The 18,989-nt window shown below is 40.2% G+C and overlaps 1 protein-coding gene across 2 annotated transcripts in view; it reads right to left on the bottom strand.

Moving 5' to 3' along the window:
- The window catches only part of PID1 (phosphotyrosine interaction domain containing 1), a 284,907-nt gene that overhangs the window by 230,025 nt on the left and 35,893 nt on the right, over positions 1-18,989 (bottom strand). The window contains exon 1 of one of the 2 annotated variants that reach the window (XM_036754890.1): positions 3,864-3,882. The exons of the other annotated variant lie outside the window; for it this stretch is intronic. The gene's annotated coding sequence lies outside the window, so the exon portion shown is untranslated. Of the gene's footprint in view, positions 1-3,863; positions 3,883-18,989 lie in introns of those variants that run through there. 2 annotated transcript variants of the gene reach the window in all.

The raw sequence follows: 18,989 nt of genomic DNA, 5'->3' as shown, positions 1-18,989 counted from the left end.
GTTGTGGCTATTCCTCACATACAACATTCTCTCTCCAATGCACCAAAAGTCCTCCATATCTGGAATTTACTCCCTCCTTACCTTGGCCTCTTAAAGTCTCAATTCCTTCAAAACTCAGCTCCAGAACCGCCACCTGAAGGCTTTCCTGATTCTCTCCAGCTCTCTCTAGCCCAAATTGTGTTGCTTCTATTTTTGTAAAGGTTTATATATGTCCATATTGTCTTTTCCAGAAGGTCATAGGGGATAAGGACAATTTCATTTTTGTGTTCCCAGTGTCTACCACCATGCTTGGCATCTAGCTGGCACTGAATAAATTCTTGTGGACAAATTGGTATTTGGATATAGCACAATATTGTTTTGCTGTAAGACATAGAATTCAGATAAATAATAGAAGCTTACTTGCTTCACCTGGTGCAAGATACTTGTCCTCCTTGTAGCTGTAAACAATAACTTCTCAGGTCCCCTCCACTGGAAGTCTATGACCCTCCTATGACCTCAATGAGCCAGTGCAAAGCACAGAAAGCAGATCCACAGAACAACAGACACTGATTGCAATAACACAATTAAAAACAACGCAAAATGGCAACTGATCTCTGAACAAATGCAATGATCAATGATGAATACAGTCAAATGACTACAGGTGCCAAACATAAAAAGCACGGTATTCAGCATGAAATATAAATTCAGCATAAATATAGCAAGGTATTATTCAGTGGCTTTTGTTTGTTTTAAGGGGGGGGGTTCATTGGTGGGGTTGGTGGTGGGGAAGGTTAAGGAAATTATTCTGATAAAAGACAAATACATTAATAAAAATCTATTTTGTTAATAAAGAGATATTAAAATCTTAGTAAATCAAGAAGATTAGTAACCAGGGTTTGAAGTCAGATTTAATTACAGAACATGTTTCATAATGGAACAGCAGTTTGGTGATGGCAAGTCCAATGTAGGAGGAGGCAGTCGTTTTTCATCACGAATGCATGACTACATCACCTTGGCTAGGTTGATTCATTGCCCTTTTCATTGCAAGGTCAAGTGAGCAATCAAAAGAAGAACATTGAGTAAAAGAGATTGGCAGCACACAGCTTAATTATTACGGGAACCAGGATGAACTAAGAAGAAATCAGCTTTAAACTATGAACACATTACACAACTACTGTTACCAACAGTAGGATTGGCAAATCATTTTGGCCTATGATGAAAGAATCTGAGGACTCCCAAATGCAGGATGAGGTATCCACATGTGAATTACATGGAGAATACACAGACCCCCTCCATAGCCGGGCCTCCTCTGAGGTCCACAGGAGATTACCCCAAACTCAATGACAGCATTCGCTACAAAGAAAGGTGAGATAATGCTATCAGTACCTATTCCCCTTGTCACCAACCTAGCTCCTTCCTGTTTTTAAGAATTGCCCATCGAGGATCCTAAACCTCAGTAATATCAGCCTGCACAGCTCAACCCAGTTGTCCAGATGCCTCCCGCTTTTCTCTTTTTTTCCTCAGTTTCCTTTTTATTTCAGAAAATTAATTTTACTTTTTAAATTATATATATATATTATTCCCCCCCAATTACATGTTAAAACAATCATTTAACCTTTTTTTAAGCTTTGAGTTCCAAATTCTATCCCTCTCTCCCCTTCCCCATTCTGAGATGGTAAGCAATCAGATATGGGTTATACTGCCTCCTATTTTCTTGATTGAGCTTCAAAAAGTCTCTATGAAACCCCAACTAATTTTTTTCTTTATGCAAATATATAAAGAATCTATTATTTTATCAGCATGAAGGATTTATGGATTAGAAAATTCCTTCTACCAGGGTACATTATAACTGATCTGTGACTTATGAAATACACCCTAGCTGCCTAGGACCTCATCCAAGGTATAAAGATTTTAGGAGACTTGATCAGTATCAAATAGCTAGTCAGTGTCAGGGATGGAATTTGAACCCAGGACTTTTCAGATTCCAAGTCCAGCACCATATCCGTTATGCCTCAGTATTTCTGTTCTTTAGTTAGCCCTGAAAACCAGATCCTAAACTGAATACTGAATCAGTAGAACTCAGGTTTCCATACCTTTAGGGAAAATGAAGCCCATCTATCCTCAGGATAAGTCCCAGCCAGGATTAAGGCAAGAACATTATGCTCAAGAAGAACACAAATTTCCCCTTTTCACATATCCTTTAGCTCAGCTTTTTCAAAGTGGGGGGGGGTGTAGCGAGAAAGAAAGGAAGAGAGAGAGAGAGAGAGAGAGAGAGAGAGAGAGAGAGAGAGAAGGAAAGAGAGAGAGAAAGAGAGAGGAGGGAGGGAGTGAGGGAAGGAGGAAGGAAGGAAGGGAGGGAGGAAGGAAGGAAGGGAGAAAAGGAGGAAGGAACGGAGAGAGGAAGGAAGGGAGGAAGAGAGAGAGGAAGGAAGGGAGAAAGAAAGAAAGAAAGAAAGAAAGAAAGAAAGAAAGAAAGAAAGAAAGAAAGAAAGAAAGAAAGAAAGAAAGAAAGAAAGAAAGAGAGAGAGAGAGAAAGAGAGAAAGAAAGAGAAAGGAGGAAAGAGAGAGACATACAGAGAGAGACAGACAGAGACAGAGACAGAGAGACAGAGATTTCTCCATACATGAGCCAATCAACAAGGTTGTTAATAGAGCTATAACTTTTGGGCTTCATCTATAACTGTCATTTTCCTCATTTCTAAAAAGAGAAGGTTGGAACATCTAACCTTTAAGATCTCTTCCAGTTCTAAAACCTATGATCCTCCATTCTCTCAGCTTTATGTGACCAACATCCATCGTCACATAGTCAGGGCCTTAAAAACTTTTTAACAAGTGAAAATGGAACAGGCTGTCTCAGTAGCTAGTGAGGTTCCCATCTTTAAAGGTCTCCAAGTGGTGGCTGTATAACTATTTCTCAATGACATCATAAAAGAAATTAATGCTTCAAATCCTACATGGACCAGACAACAGATGATTTCTCCAGTCCCTTCCTAGACTCTATCATTCCAAGCTTCTATGAGGCCTAGAGAAGCCACAGCTATAAGCATTACAATTTATTGTCATTCTGCTTTTTGTTTTTTAAAAAATTTCGCTCTCATAAAGAGTCACATTAGGCCTCAAGTAACAAATAAAGGAATTAAAATTTGTTTAAAATGCACAGGTTTTACTCTGTAAAACAGAGCCTAACAGGCACTGTGTAAAATGATATCTTCAACCAGATCCCCGAGCTCAAAGGGTCTCTTAGATTTCAGGCTCCTGGGGAAGGCATCTAGCTTTGGAGTCGCATTTGCGTTTTATTTAACTGGCTCACTGGAGAAGCCTCGTGAGGAACACAGCTCATTTTCATTTCAAATCCAAAGGGAGAGCTGTCAGCCCTCTGGGATAACTCCAGCAGACTTCATACCAGACACATTTTTTAGAAGAAGCAAAGGGAAAGTTTCAGAGCATTCAATCACACTCAGTCAATACTGGGCTAGCCCCAAATTTAGTTCCTTTTATGCTAAGTTTGATGCTACTTTTTAAAATGTGAAAGCTGGCCTATTTGCATTTTGTTTTGCTTGATTAATTTTAATTAATGTTAGTGCTTCTCTGGATAAACGACAGCAATGAGAAGAAATACAGCCAGACATGCTCCATTTTCGGGCTCACTTTGGCACCGGCCAATGTCATCTGCACCCGGTGGAATGTGCTTAACCCCCTGGATGTCACAGTTTCTTCACCTGTGAAACGGGAGTAGAGAGTGGCAATATTTGGGAAAAGAGAGGAGAAAACAGGGAATTGTTGAGATCAGTGGCAAAAGACAGGGCAGAGGGCAGGAGTCCAAGAAATGCTCACAAACTTCTTTGATGAGAGGGGTCAGAAATGTAGACTTTCTAATAACTCACCAAAATGTCCTGTCATTTTAAAATGATGCTAAGCTTCTAAGAACCAAACAAGGATCTTTCCAGGTAAACCAAGAGAGGTAGCCACATGACTAACGACATTTCCAGAAAATGCTGCTCATTCCTCCAAGAGCTTCCAGCCTAAGCTTTGCCTAACAACTTTTCATCTCTTCATATGTGGGACAAATCAATAGTGTAAACAAGATTCATGTCAGAGCCAGGGTTTAGCCAGAAAGGAGATAGGACAGTCCAGGGCCGGGCCCAGGGCAGACCAGCAGAATTTGGGGAAGAGCCAGGCTACAGATGAACAAAGGGACACGGCCAAGAGGTCAGCACTTGCTGGAAGGGCACAGGAGGGGAACTAGGCCAGTGATGTCATCAGGAAACTCCCTCTCTTCGGGGTAGGCCAGCATTCTCTATAACTTAATCTTAGAGCGCTGACTAGAGCATGAAAAAGGTTAAGTGACTTGTCCAGAGTCATGCGACCAGGAAGTGTCAGAAACAGTCAATGAACACAGGTCTATGTTGCTATGAGGCTGACTCTCTATTTACCATACCATGCTGCCTCTGGAAAAGCATGGGAGTGCCATAAAGGCTAGCTTGGTAAGGGAAACCTAGGAATAGAAGTAAGTGCTCTCCAGAGTCAACAGGGAGCTTATTCACCAAATCTGAAGGTCTCTCCTCAGTGCACCTCTCTGCTGCATTTGGCACTGTTAAACAACCTTTGCTCCTGAATATTAACAGGGAATTTCCCCTCTGTTAATTATTTACTATTTATCTTGTATATAGCTTGCTTTGTATATATTTGGTGCATGTTGTTTCCTCTATTTGAGTGTAAGCTCCTTGAGGGCAGGGACTGTCGTTTGCCTCTTAGCACAGCTCCTAACACGTAGTAGGCTCTTAATAAATGTTAGCTGGCTGATTGATACTCTATCCTCTCTAGCCTTTAGCGGTACTATTCATTCCCAGTTCTAATCCTACCAGTCTGACTTTTCTTCCTCTATCTATAGCCTCATTTTGCTAATTCTTCATCCAGATCATTCTCCCTATTTGCCGGTGTTCCTTGAGGCTACCAACTCTCTTCCCTCTGCACTATCTCTTGGTGACCTCATCAACTCCCACAGGTTTAGTTATCTCTGCGCTTGTGACTCCCAGATCTACATATCCAGACTCAGCCCTTCCTCTGATCTTTAATCCCACGTCGCCAGGTACCTATTGGACATTTAAAACTAACCCTCCCAGAGACATTTCAAATAGAACATGTTCAAAACAGAATGCATCATCACTACTCTCCCCACCTCTTATTGTATTTTATTTGTCTATATCTGTCAGAGAACTACCACCCCTCCTTAAAAGGTCCAAGGTCTATCACTGCATCCAGGGCCATGGCCAGTCATCTTGACCTAGGTCTTGACACTGAAGTCTAATGACTCTGGAGGAGACAATGAGGCTGAAGACTTTGCACAGCCCTGCCTCACTTAAATCCAATTCACTTGCAAGTCAAGACATCACCTTCCTGATGTCATTGGTCCTCCTCGAGCACGAAGGATCAACAACAATGACCAGTCCTCCAGTCATAGTTCTGTTACTCCTTGATGCCTGTCCACCATATCCAATCATCTGCCAAATCTTGTCAGTTTCTCCCTCTATAGCATCGCTCCCCCACAACGGTCCCCCTCACTCCACTCACATTTGCACCTCACTAGCCCAGGTCCTCAGTACTGCTCCCCAAGACTACTGCAAAGGCCTCCCAGTTGGCCTCTTTCCCTCATCTCTCCTTTCTCTAATCTATCCTCCGTGCAGCTGACACAGTGATTTACCCAAAGCAAAGAGCTGACTATGTCACTCCCCTTCTCAATAAACTTCCATACTTCCCTATCACCTCTAGGATCAGATATTAGCTCCTCTGCTTGGCATCCTGTCCCTTACAGCCCGGCCCTGACCTATCTCTTCAGCCTGATTACACATTCGTTCCCTCCACATATGGTCCAGTCATGCTAGAATGACTTCTTGCTCTTCCTCACACACGACATTCCATCTGCCATCTCCGCATCTTTGCACAGGTTGTCCTCCACGCCTGGAATGTGCTCCCTCTTTCCTTTGCTTCTTAGAATCCTTAGCTTCCTTCAAAGCTCATCTCAAATGCCTTCTACCTGAGGCCATCCCTGTTCTCCAAATCTGCTCCTGCTTTTCCCTCCAAATGACCTGATTCATTGATATCTATTTAGCTCATCCTAGTTTTGTATGCACTTCAATCGATTAGCAAGTGCCTGCTTGGACCAGGCATAGGAGATACAAGAGGAAAGGTGAAAGTCCTTCCCTCAGGGAATATACATTCAAACTGGAGAGATAAAAGGTACAAATATATATAGGTAGCAAAGGAGTGAGACAGGATGGACATACCTACCGGGAAGAGGAGAAGAGAATTGCCCTGCTTTGGGATTAAGAGAATCATAGGCTTAAGCTCAATGGAACCTCAGAGATCATCATTCCCCATTTTAAGGATGAGTTAATGAAATATGGGGCAGTTAGAAGGCACAGAGCACCGGGCCTGGAGTTAGGAAGATCTGAGTTCAAATCCAGCCTCAGACACTTACTAGCTATGTGACCCTGGACAAGTCACTTAACCCTGTTTTATACATTATATCATCAGGTCAGGCCTTTCCTGGTTCTCAACTGCTAATGGCTTCCCCTCCCAGGTCACTTTATACCTGTATGTATTTTCAAATGCCTATATATACATGTGTTGTATAGCCACCAATGCATATGTGTGTGTGTATCTGTATTTATGTGTATGTATGTATATATATATATATATATATCTACACATACACACACACACACACACACACGTATATATATATATATATATACACACACACACACATACATCACTTAACTTCTCAGAACCTCAGGATATTATCTTAAGACTCAGTTATAGTCAGTTGATGTTCTACATTGGTGAAAAAGGTCTCCATGCTGGAAGTTTCCTACCATGATGAAACCACAGACTTAAATCCTTTTCCACCTCCTGATTTCAATGACCAATAAGCAAGCAAGCAATGTGCTGCATATTTGACCCCTCTGGCCTCCTTCAAAAACAGAAAAGCTCCCCCTCACCAATAATAATGAGTTTGATTGGTGCTTCTAAAGTGACACCTGATTTTCCCCATGAGAAGTCCCATTTCTCTTAGTCTGGCTTTCCCCAACACTAATTCTTCTGCTACCAAAAAGCACCAAGTGATGGGAATGAGAATAGTCTCTCAGCAATTTAGCTTATTGTGATTATCTCCTGAAAAAAACGTTTAATATGATATGACAACTCTCTAAATCTGCATGACCCCACCCAGGGATTCTGGGTCACCTACTCCCTCATTAAGGTTCCCATCACTCTTCCAGCTTAGTCATCAGAAGCCTGACAGAGCACAGCTTAGAGAAAAGAGGTTTTTAATGCCTGAATGTTTATCAACACCCGAAGGACAGAAGAAAAACTGGGCCAGGGAGGAATAGTGAGTAATGAATATTTCCCTGATCAGCTCTATTAAATCTTCCTTACCACCCTTGCCAGAAACAAAATGAAAAGAGAAAATCCACAACTACAAAGAGTAAGTACAGGGTAAAAAAGGCTTTGGGGAGAAAGGGGTAAGCTTTCTACAATTACAAGACACATTTGCATTGATTCCAACAAGATTGGAATTCCAATCTTGAATGATCACTCAGCTCCGCTATCCCTGTATATAGTTACAAATGAGTTTCTTAGAGATTTTTAAAAAATTGAATGATCTTGGGGGAAATCAATTTATTATATTGCATCTATTTACTTATCAAATTTTCCTCATTTTAAGTGACAAGCCCCAGGCAAGAATTTGTATTTCAAAAGGTTATGATAGATGTACTTTTGCCCAAAGAGAAAAATAGATCTGGGGTTGATTTAAAAAAAATAAAACATAATTAAAATTTTAAATCACTTACATCATGGCCACCTTGAAGGTTCATAATCACTTGAAGCATGTTTTATATGGTTATTGTACACATGAGCCCTTCCTTTCTTATTTATGTATTATAAATCTCCATTTTTCATTGATGATAGGAAACCACCCCCAGAAATAATCACACTCAAAGTGTGTATGGTATACAGAAATGGACTGGTTCATACAGGACATTAAAATTCATTGCAATTCTTCAACTGGGAACTAAAAACCTTCAGATAAGCACCATTTCTATTGGTGTCTATCTCAGAGACAGTCAGGCATGGGATGAGTAGTTGTAATAAGCTAATATTTCTATAGCTCTTTAATGTTTACAATCGGAGTCAAAGGATCAGAGTTCAAATTCTGATTCTATTATTTCCTATTTCAGGAAAGTCACTTCCATATTCTAAGTGTCAGTTTCCACATCTATAAAATGAGGTATCATCTTAATCTTCCTGGTACAATGGAATGTTCTGGAGTTCTGGAGACAGAGGTCCTGTGTTCAAATCCTATCTCTTCTACTTACGATTTGACCTTGGACAAATCACTTAACCCCAGTTTCATCTATACAATGAGAGGATTGGACTATATGGCCTATGACACCCCTTCTAGCCCTAAATCAATTATTCCCCTTAAAATGGAATCTTAGAATGATCCATATTCTCTCCACCAGCACAAATTATAACCCTTACAGTCACTGGTGAGTTATCATGGTTAAAACATTCTGGTGATTACCCTCTCCACCATTTATTAATTCATTCAGCAAGCACTTATATATTAATACCCTGCCTATCTGGGTGCTTGGTAAAGCCCCCCCCCCCAACCCAAAAACAGTAAAGAAAAAAAAGAGGGGAAAAATTATGCCTCCCTTCTCAGAGTAAATGTGTAGTCTTTACAAAGCTCCTGGAATTCTCCCCATAGGAATGAGGGAACTGGAGTTGACTGGAAGGCAGCCCCTTACCCTTCAGGTCAGAAACCAAACCAATTTGGCTTGGTAATTGTATAGCAACACTCACCCACTGGCACCAGGGGCCTGGCACCCTTGCCCCACTCTGCCCTGAGTATAGTTGGGTAACAAATATATAGAGCTTCCTACAGCCACAGCATTATGGGATAGCAGATAAAAAACCAGACTCAAAGTCAGACTGGGCTATAAGTCCTATCTCTGACACCATACTAGCTATGTAACCTTAGTCAAGTCACAAACTCTTTAAGACAACATGTTGTAAAATTATTGCTGATCTGCCTAGAAAATACCAAGCTACCAAGTGACTGTCTGGTCTACTTCCCTGAATTCTCTTTTATTCTTTACAGTCCCCCCTCCCCATCCCCATTCTGGTCCACAGGTTCATAGATTTGATACAGAGTCCTTAGAAATCAAGTCCAATGCTCTCATTTTTAGAGAGGAAGAAACTAAGGATAAGTGACTTACCCAGGAGGGTGACTCCAAATCTGACAGTTTATCAGTAAATCAAACTGGCTGCCTGTGAGTGAGCCCCAAGTAGCCTGCAAGCCTCCAAAGTGCAGCAGGAACCAGATCAAAATGTAATCGTGAAATTTTTAACAAAATAAAAATACAATACAACATAGATGATGTTAATTTGTGATTTTCTGTGTCAACATGTGGCCTTAGGGAGCTACAATCCCTGTCTCATATATCCATCTTTACATGAACCTGACCTGAAACTCTTTGATATCCCTATTAGAAGTTGTTACTTTGTTTTGAATCACCCAAGATTCCTAGGACTGGGGTGGTTTAAATCACTATTACTGAGTTTTCACTTTTATTTGGGCATGGCCCCACTGCCTATGCCACCTAGCTGCCACACCAATTGTCCCAGGTAGCGTAACATTCGCCTCCAAAATATCCAAGGGAAAGCTAACCTGGTTTCACAAACAGCAGCTCATCATGTCACAATGCTCCAACAAAGGCCACATCTGAACTTGGCTCAAAGCAGATGTTTGATTTCACAACTCCACTCAGGTGATCTGTTAAGTTTTCTTTCCCTCTCCTATTTACACATATGGTACATATTATGACTTTTATAAGGAAATGGGGCATGCTGGGAAAAAATAGGCTGCTAAGCTTTCATAAAAAAGAACAATTGTCCCCCAGCAGAGAAGTATTCGGTATTTTCTGACCATTTTAATTCATCGCTTGCGCACTTCTCTCAGTAATAATGGTTTAAGCCACCCCAGTCCCAGGAATCTTGAGAGATTCAAAACAAAGTAATGACTTCTAATAGGGACATCAAGGAGTTTCAGGTCAAACTCATGAAAGAACGGACATATGGGATGGGGATTGTGGCTCTATGAGGCAGCCATCACAATCAACCAGGCTGCTTCCAGAATAACGAGCCCCCATCTGATAATGAATCCCAGGACCTCAATCACTCCTTCAAGTCTATGAAGCAAAAAGACACAGGAGGTTTGCAAAGTCTAAAGCTCTTCAGTGAGTTACCTTGTATAAATGGCCAGTCTTATGTTCCACAATTTGAACTCGCCCTGGCCCTCACTGCAAACACACAGATTAAACCCCACTCAGCTCCAAACTTTGTTTAGCCCTCTTTCCCTGAAGAATTATATGTGTTCCCCTTTGTCGGAAAGTCCCTCAAGTTGTTTGTTTTTCTAGCTATATAATTTCAACATTTTTTTTTACCAGTTTTGATCCTGCTGGGATTTAAATCAAGGAGAAATAAGATTTTATTGCTGCCCATGGGGTATTCTTTCTCTTTGAATATGAGAATATGAAAGTCCTCCTGAGTTACCAGTGATTAAAAAGATCATATTAATATCGAAATACATTCTTCTTTGAAAAACAGATAACTACAATTTCCAAAATGACAGATATTCATGTATGAACACGTATATACATAGGCAGTTAAGTGGTTCAGTGGAGAACACACTGTAGTAAGGAAGGCCCAAGGTCAAATTCATCCTTGGATATTTACTAATTGAGTGATCCTGGACAATTTCATTCAACTTCTGCCTCAGTTTCCTCAACTGTAAAGTGAGGATAATAAAAGCACTTACCTCTCAGGTTTTTTGTGATAATCAAATGAGATAATCCGTATAAAACTCTTTGAAAACCTTAAAATGCTATATAAAGGCTGGTAATTATCATAGCATAATAATATATTAATATAATGATTATGGTATAATATAATATGTTATTATAGATGTAATATGCAATTATTATGTCATAATATAATATCATATATTATTATATATGACATAATGGTATAATATGATAATACTATATATGGTATAATAACATAATATTATAGTATGATGATATATAAGGATATATAATACCATTATTGATACACATGTGATTTTTTTTATAATGGTATAATAGGGTAATATTATATATAGTATAAGAATATAATAGCATTATATTATAATGATATATCATATAAGGATATATAATATCATTATTTACACACATGTGATTTTTATAATGGTATAATAGGGTAATATTACATATAGTATAAGAATACAATAACTATATCATAATGATATATGATATAAGGACATATAATATCATTTACACACACGTGATTTTTAAGTGTAAATAGGACACAGCATGAGACAGTGGAAAGATTACTGGATGTGGGTTCAAACCTCTCACTCCATCACCAGGGCTACCTCGGACAAGTGATTTCTACTCCATGGACACCAGTTTCTTCCTCTACTATAATAATAACGACTATAATTTATGCATACTTAAGAGCTGTCAAAGCCCTTTACGTTTATTGTCTCAGTGTCTTATCTCACAAGAACCCGATGAGGCAGGTGCTATTATTGTTCCCATTTTTACAGACAAGGATAACTGAGGCTGAGAAAGGCTAAATGACTCACCCAGAGACAGGATTCAAACCCGTCTTCCTGACTCCAAGTCTGTCAATCTATCTACTGTGCTACTTCACTGCCCTGATGTTTTCATCTCTAATATGGAAAGGTTAGACTATGTGATCTCCAAGGACCCCAACAATTCTAAATCCACGATCTTATTATTCTGGAATGGACTCTGTGTGTGTGTGTGTGTCAAAGACAATATCCAATAGTGAATCTCTATCCATCCTCGGAGCTAGAAGACATGGGTTAAGTACTACCTCTGACACAAACTAGCTATGGGAAGCTGAGGAAGTCACTTAACCCCTCTCTGAGGCATAACTCCCTAAATTATCATTAAGAGATACAGTACAGATGGGTTGTTGTTGTGTCTGTATACATGTGTGTATGTGTGTGTATTGTGTGGAAATGCTTCCTTAATAGACCTACTACCCACAAATCATCTTGTTTCACCTTTCATTACATGATATTCCACCAGGATCTAGATACAGCTTCCATGTGGGCTGTACAATGTTTACTAGCATAGGACCACCCAGCAGGGTGTGCCTGCCTCAAAGAAGGTGCTGTGCTCTACAAGCAAAACAGAATTGTAGTAGCTCAAAAGAAACATGAGGTGTGAAGACTTAGAGACAGACACCTCCATTCCAAATGTTCATATGGACTATCTGTGCCCGACCTGTGAGCATTCCTCGCTTATACTGGTCTGACCTGCCATAGTCAGACACACTGTACCTTGACCCCAACATAATGATGTCATTTTGGTGATCTTGGAGCATGAGGGACAACAACCAAAATGTTACTAAGAGAAGGATTATTTTGATTATCTTATACAGCAGCCTACTTATGCCATCTTTGTACCAGAGTCTATTGACTAAGAAAAGCCATGAGCATCCATCATTGGGAGCATTCAAGGGGAGTCTCAAGGGCTGCTAGGTTAGGTTTTCAGTAGTAGAGACTTCTATATAGGACAAGAGACTGGCCTAGAGATAACCTCAAAGAATCTTACCAACTCCCAGAATGTCCATTTACTTTGTGTGACTTCAAAGACAGTACTAGTTTTTAGACTAAGAGAACCAGATTGATGGCAGGTCAAGCTTTTATTTCCTAGCATAATAAGTAGGCTAAATTTTTCATGTGACCTATGGGTAACTGTCTGGAAAGTTCATGTCCTAGTCTCTTCCTTTCATTGCAATATTCTAAGGCTGCAATCCCTGTTAACAGATTCTTCTTCCAAATGAGGTCATGCTGGGCAAGCATTTTATACAATGCTATCAGGGCTGCATTTCTTCAACTGGTCTTGAGAATATCTATAAAGGACTTTTCCCCCCTCTCCTTCTTCATAGGACATTATGTCTGACCTGGAAAAATGAGACTTGCCTACAGATTTTGGAATCAGGCATCAAATAACCTGGCCTCCCCATAATACCCATCCCTATAAAATAACTGCAAAAAGCTTCAGGATCTCCAACGTAATTCCACATTAGAACTTTTCCTCCTCTCTCTCCAACCCTTGCCAAACTTGGGTATGGAGTCTAGAACCCAAGGACTCCATCTATACTGAAAGTAAATAAAGGACCCATTCATTTTTATAGTAGAGACCACTAGACCACTTGGGCAGCAGATGGTATTGTGCCTTCCTCATCTTCACTGGCCAGTCTGCCAAGGATCAGAATATTTGTTTTCTTATATGGTTCATAAAACAGTTTCTTCCCATTGCATGATGAAGGTGGGGGTGGATCCTCCAATACCAAAGTGCCCCCTTATTGAGTAAATGTTTCTTTGATCATGTTACTCTCCTGCTCAAAAACCTTCAATGACTACCCATTGCAGGATGGATAAAATACAAATTCTCTAGTGTAGCACTGAAGACCTCGCCACAGACTGGAACCTATCCACCTTTCCAGCTTTTGTCATACTACTTTCCTTCACAAACCTTATGTTCTAGTGCAGCCAATCCAAACTAGAAGGTGCCCAAATTCAACACTCCATTTTCCCCTCTGAGCATTAACAAAAACTAGCTCCCGTGCTTTCAACGTACACCCTCTTCCTCATGACCCCCCCAAGAAAGTCAAGGTTCAGAGGACCTTCTAGAGGGTGACATGAAGAGGAAGACAGGATCTCTATCCTTGTCCTCTTTTAAAGACTCACCTCAGTTATTAAATACTCCTTAAAGCCTCTCCTGATCATCCCCAGTTACTGTTCTTCCCTTCAGTTTACCTTGTACCAATACTTGTATGCATACTGCATCGCCGGTAGAACATAAGATTCCTGGGAGCAAGGCCTGTTTTGTTTTTATTTCTGTATCCCCAATGCCTACCACATAGGAAGAAATTAATAAACGTTTGTTGAATTGAACTGTTCACCAACAAGTCATCAGAGTGGTTTCCATAGTCTGGTTGCTATGACTAATGAATTCCTGTTTATATCACCAACCAGATGGTATTAGGAAATCAGCCACTTTTAATTCAAATCAATCCTATTTCACAGTTACTGAGCACCTCTTGTGGGGAAGGCACTGTCCTAGGTACTGCTGGGGATAAATACAAAAATGAGTAAGATTTCTGTTTATATCATTTTATAGCACTCTTTGAAACAGACTAAAGTGACCGCAGGATTTCTAGTATCATAGAATTTAGATACTGAAAAGTAGCTTAGAGATTATTTAGCCCAACAGCTTCATTTCTCAGATGAAAAAATGGAGGCCCAGAGGGAAATAGTGGTTTGTCTACAGTCAAATAGGTAGAAAGTAGAAGGACTAGGTTTTGAACCCAAGTCCTTTGATTCCAAATTCAGTGTTTTCCCTCATCATACTTAAAAGATCATCTTAGTTTGTGAAATAGCAATGATTGTTTTAGGAGATCACAGCTATTCAACCACTGCCTTGGGCCTAGGAGTGTTTCTGCATGTGGCAAATGCTGAAATGACAACTTTACAAGCCTCTGATTCACACTAAAAGCCTGTGAAGTTGGCACAGATGGAAAGTTAAAGATCCTACCCAATTACCATTGGGGAAAATGAAAACTTTCACTGTTTTAATTGCTTGCTAATTATCAATCAGCAAGTATTCATTAAGAACCTACTGTGTACCCAACACTGTGTTGGGCACCATGAGGGAAACAAAAAACGTAGAAAATAAATACAGTTCCTGCCATTATATCTCATTGAAATGCCAAGGTATACATGAGTAAAACAACTTAGGAACAAATCAAGGAAATAAATCAAGGGCTTGAGTGGGTGGACCAAGCTAACTTAAAAAATAACTTTAGAAAATAGGAATAATCACTGTGGGCTGGGGTTTTCAGGAAGGCTTTAAGGAGAAATAAGTCATGAATTTGGATTTAATAGAACTAGGATCATGAAAGCTACTTAAAGCTTGAAAGAACCTTAAACATCATCTAGTTCAACCCCTTCATTTTACAGATGAGGAAACTGAGGCCCAGAGACACAGAATGACTTGCTCAAGGTCAACCAGGTAGTATGACTGAGCAGTAGGTAGTATAAGTGACTGAGCAGGAGTGGACACCAGGGCCTCTCACTGTAGCAACTCCACCACTAGGATGTGACTTGGTTATGAAAAGGAGGAAGGGAAATTAAGAGCATGAACCAAAGCAATGGAACAAGAGTGAGTATGATAGGCATCAGGTGGACAGATTAGGGAGTTCCATATGCTTAGAGGGGATGGCTCATGTTCTGGAGTATTTGCAACTATAGAACATACTGTACTAAGTTTGAGAAATCCAAAGCTGTTTCCTACCAAAAGGAATATGCAACACTTTTGGCTCAGGGATAATGGGCTGGATGTTAAGCAGGAAAAAGTAGTAATCATTGGCAAGTAAGCCCAGAGTGTGATACCCTTGAATGTTTTCAATGTCTTCTAAAATGGTTATAGGGAAGTTAAAATATCAATTGATCCATCAACAGTCATCAGGTAAGCACTTACTAATATGACAGGCATTGCAAGGTACTAGGCACTGGGGATACAGACAAAAAATGGAACACTCCCTGCCTTTGAGGAGCTTACATTGAGGAGCTTACAACATGGATGATAGAAGAGAAAAGGAAGAAGGAGGTGAAGAAGGAGAAGGAGAAGGAGGAGGAGGAGGAGGAGAAGGAGGGAAAAAGGAGGAGGAGGAGAAAAGAAGAGGAGGAGGAAGAGGAGGAGAAAACAGAAGGAGGAGGAGGTGAGGAGAAGGAGGAGAAGGACAAAAGAGGAGGAGGAGGAGGAGAGAAAGAGAAGGGGGAAGGAGGAGGATTAGAAAAGAAGAGAAGGAAGAGAAGGTGAGGAGGAGGAGAAGTTGAGGAAGAGGAAAAGGTGAGGAGGAGAAGGAGGAGGAGAAGAAGGAGGAGGAGAAGGAGAAGGAGGGAAAGAGGAGGAGGAAAAAAGAGGAGGAGGAGAAAAGAAAAGGAGGAGGGAGGGGAGGAGGAGGAGGAGAGAAAGAGGAGGAAAGAGGAGGAAAAAAGAGGAGGAGGAGAAAAGAAGAGGAGGAGGAAGAGGAGGAGGAGAAAACAGAAGGAGGGGGAGGTGAGGAGAAGGAGGAGAAGGACAAAAGAGAAGGAGGAGGAGGAGGAGGAGAGAAAGAGAAGGGGGAAAGAGGAGGAGTAGAAAAGAGGAGGAGGAAGAGAAGGTAAGGAGGAAGAGAAGGCGAGGAGGAGGAGAAGGTAAGGAGGAGGAGGAGTTGAGGAGAAGAAGAAGGAGGAGGAGGAGGAGAAACAGGAGGAAGAAAAGAAGAAGAATTAATATTAATAGCACTTCTATAGTAACTACTATTTGCCAGGCACTGTGCTAAGTGCTTTATAAATATTATCTTAGCTGATCCTTACAAGCCTGAGAGGTAGGTGTTGTTGTTATCTCCATTTTGTAATTGAGGAAACTGAGGCAAGCAGAGGTTAGTGACTTGCCAAAGGTCACACAGCTAGTAAATGTCTGAAGCTAACCCAGAACTCGGGTCTTCTTGACTAGAGGTCCAATGCTCTCACACTCTCAACATATATATAAAATAAATACAAATTCATTTTAGCAGGAGGGTCATGGTTGAGGAGGTAGTAGCTGGGGACGTCAAGTTCAGCCTTTTGTAGAAGGCAGTATATGAGCCGAGCTTTCAAAAGAGCTAGGAATTCTAAGAGGCAGAAGTAAAGAGACTATTTTCCAGACATAGGAGCGAGAGGGGGTCCCATGCAAAGCCAAAAAGACAAGAGATGAAATAACACAAGCATTCCCCTGAAAGACTTGGGGTAGAGAAGGATATACTACAGAATAGTAAATTATTTAGTATCTAGAGAATAGAAACAAAAAAGCAAGACCATCCTTACTCATGCTCTATGTAGTGTTGTGGAGTATTCTTTATGTCATTATGTTACCAAACTAGAATTAGGAAAAGAAAAATGTCAGTAGCTTATATGTGGTGAAAGGGCAGAATGAGGCATGAATCCACTAAAATTGTACAGCAGTTCACAATTCTTCCTTCAAGTTCAGGCAAAACAGTCAAATGGTACAGGGTCCTTTGGTTTTCAGCATTTTTTGTACAGAAGCTTTACTGAAACAAACTCATCTACCTGATTGTGATCATTCTGTGGAGCATCTAGGTGGCACAGTGGATACAGAACTGGTGCTGGAGTCAGGAAAACTCTCCCTGAGTTCAAATCCAGCCTCAGACTCTGTGACAGCTCTAGCTGTGTGACCTTGGGCAAGTCATTTAACACTCTTTGCCTCAAGTTTCCTCAACCATAAAAAGAGCTGAAGAAGGAAATAGGAAACCACTCCAGTATCTTTGCCAAGAAAACCCCAAATGGGGTCACGAAGTATTGGACACGAATGAAACCACACAACAAAATTCTTCTGTTGGAAGCAGAGATTTATCCTTATTGAAGCTTTAAAAAAATAGACCACCTGATAATTCAGTTGTAGAACTTTAATTCCAAATATCTCATATCAATAACAGTATATCTATTATATATTACTAATTATAATTTTCCATCTCTTGGTTTTGTCATCCATGAAGCTCAGACAAATTGAAACCTGTTCATTTGTATCTACAAATTTTCTTGTAAGCTTGCCTTTCGTAAGTAGATGACTCGGCTTACTTCTTTGCCAGCTCTGTTGTGTCTTGAGCGATGGCATAAAAAGAGTAAGACTATAATAGACTAATAAGCATTTCCTAAATAACTGGAACCTTTCATGCTCTCGCCACCTCCCTCCTCCCTCCCTCCTCCTCCCTCCTTTGAAAATGGGCTTTCTGAATTCTTAGGGATGTCTGATAAACTCTCAATTACTGGAATAAATCAGAGGAAGGAGGCCTAACAGGGTTACTGACACTGGAGTTCATTTATACTGACTCAAGCATAATGAAATTAATCATTCTGATTTTAATTAATGTCTCTCTTTGAGTCTCTTCTCATTAATGGGATCTACCATAGGGGGAAAAATGCCACAAGTAACTTTGGAAGGTATTTGAAAAGTTTCCATCAAGCTAAAATAAGAATGAGTTCAAGCTTCAGCCTTAAAGAGATGCTTTTGTCAAAGGATTTCAAAGTATACTTTACAAGGGTGCACTTAAAAAAAAAACTTTCAAATGGAATATTTCCTTTTTGGTTGAGGATATAAAAATATTAGGAAGAGGGCTAAAGTAAGTCCCTTGATTACTAATAATGGCATTTAAAAGGTAGCATTAGGCTTACACCAAATAAAAACAATAATGCAAAGAATAAAGACTTTATTTGAACACTAATTGCCTTTGAAACGATCCAGCTTGATAGTGAATTAGCGATTTAAGATGCCAAACCGCATTCATCACTCGGTTGATCTTGGAAAGCTTTAAAAACCACAAACCATAGCCTAAAGATAAAAGGTCAGCCAATTCATTACTTTCAGGGGGAGATAAACTCCAGAAAGAAAATAGACTGAGGTTGGTTGTATGTACTATATGAAATGGAATGGGGAAATGGATTTTTTTCACTGTTATGTGATAAATGTAGCTTTAAAAATTTGATTTGGGAATGATGGCTGGGGGGTTATGAAACACAGATCACTCCTTAAGACACAAACAAATCTCTTGTGGAAGAAATTTGAGCAGGACTTCCTGTTTTCTCCTGACTAAACAGTTACAGGGTTCCACAGGGGAGATAGAATCTGAGGCCAGACAAAGGCTGACTGAGGACTAGTTACTGGTGTCCACTGGTTTCTTTTAAGAAAGATGCACTGCTACTATGATCTTAATTGTTTTCCTATTAGTAGGAGATCCAAAGTAGAGATGAAAAATATACCTTCCTTCCTCCCTCCTTTAGAGGAGGTGGAGGACTATGGGTA

The sequence above is a fragment of the Trichosurus vulpecula genome, chromosome 4, assembly GCF_011100635.1.
Source record: "Trichosurus vulpecula isolate mTriVul1 chromosome 4, mTriVul1.pri, whole genome shotgun sequence".
Classification (NCBI taxonomy): domain Eukaryota; kingdom Metazoa; phylum Chordata; class Mammalia; order Diprotodontia; family Phalangeridae; genus Trichosurus; species Trichosurus vulpecula.
The sequence above is the reverse complement of the archived record's forward strand: the minus strand, read 5'-3'. Positions and strand labels throughout refer to the sequence as shown.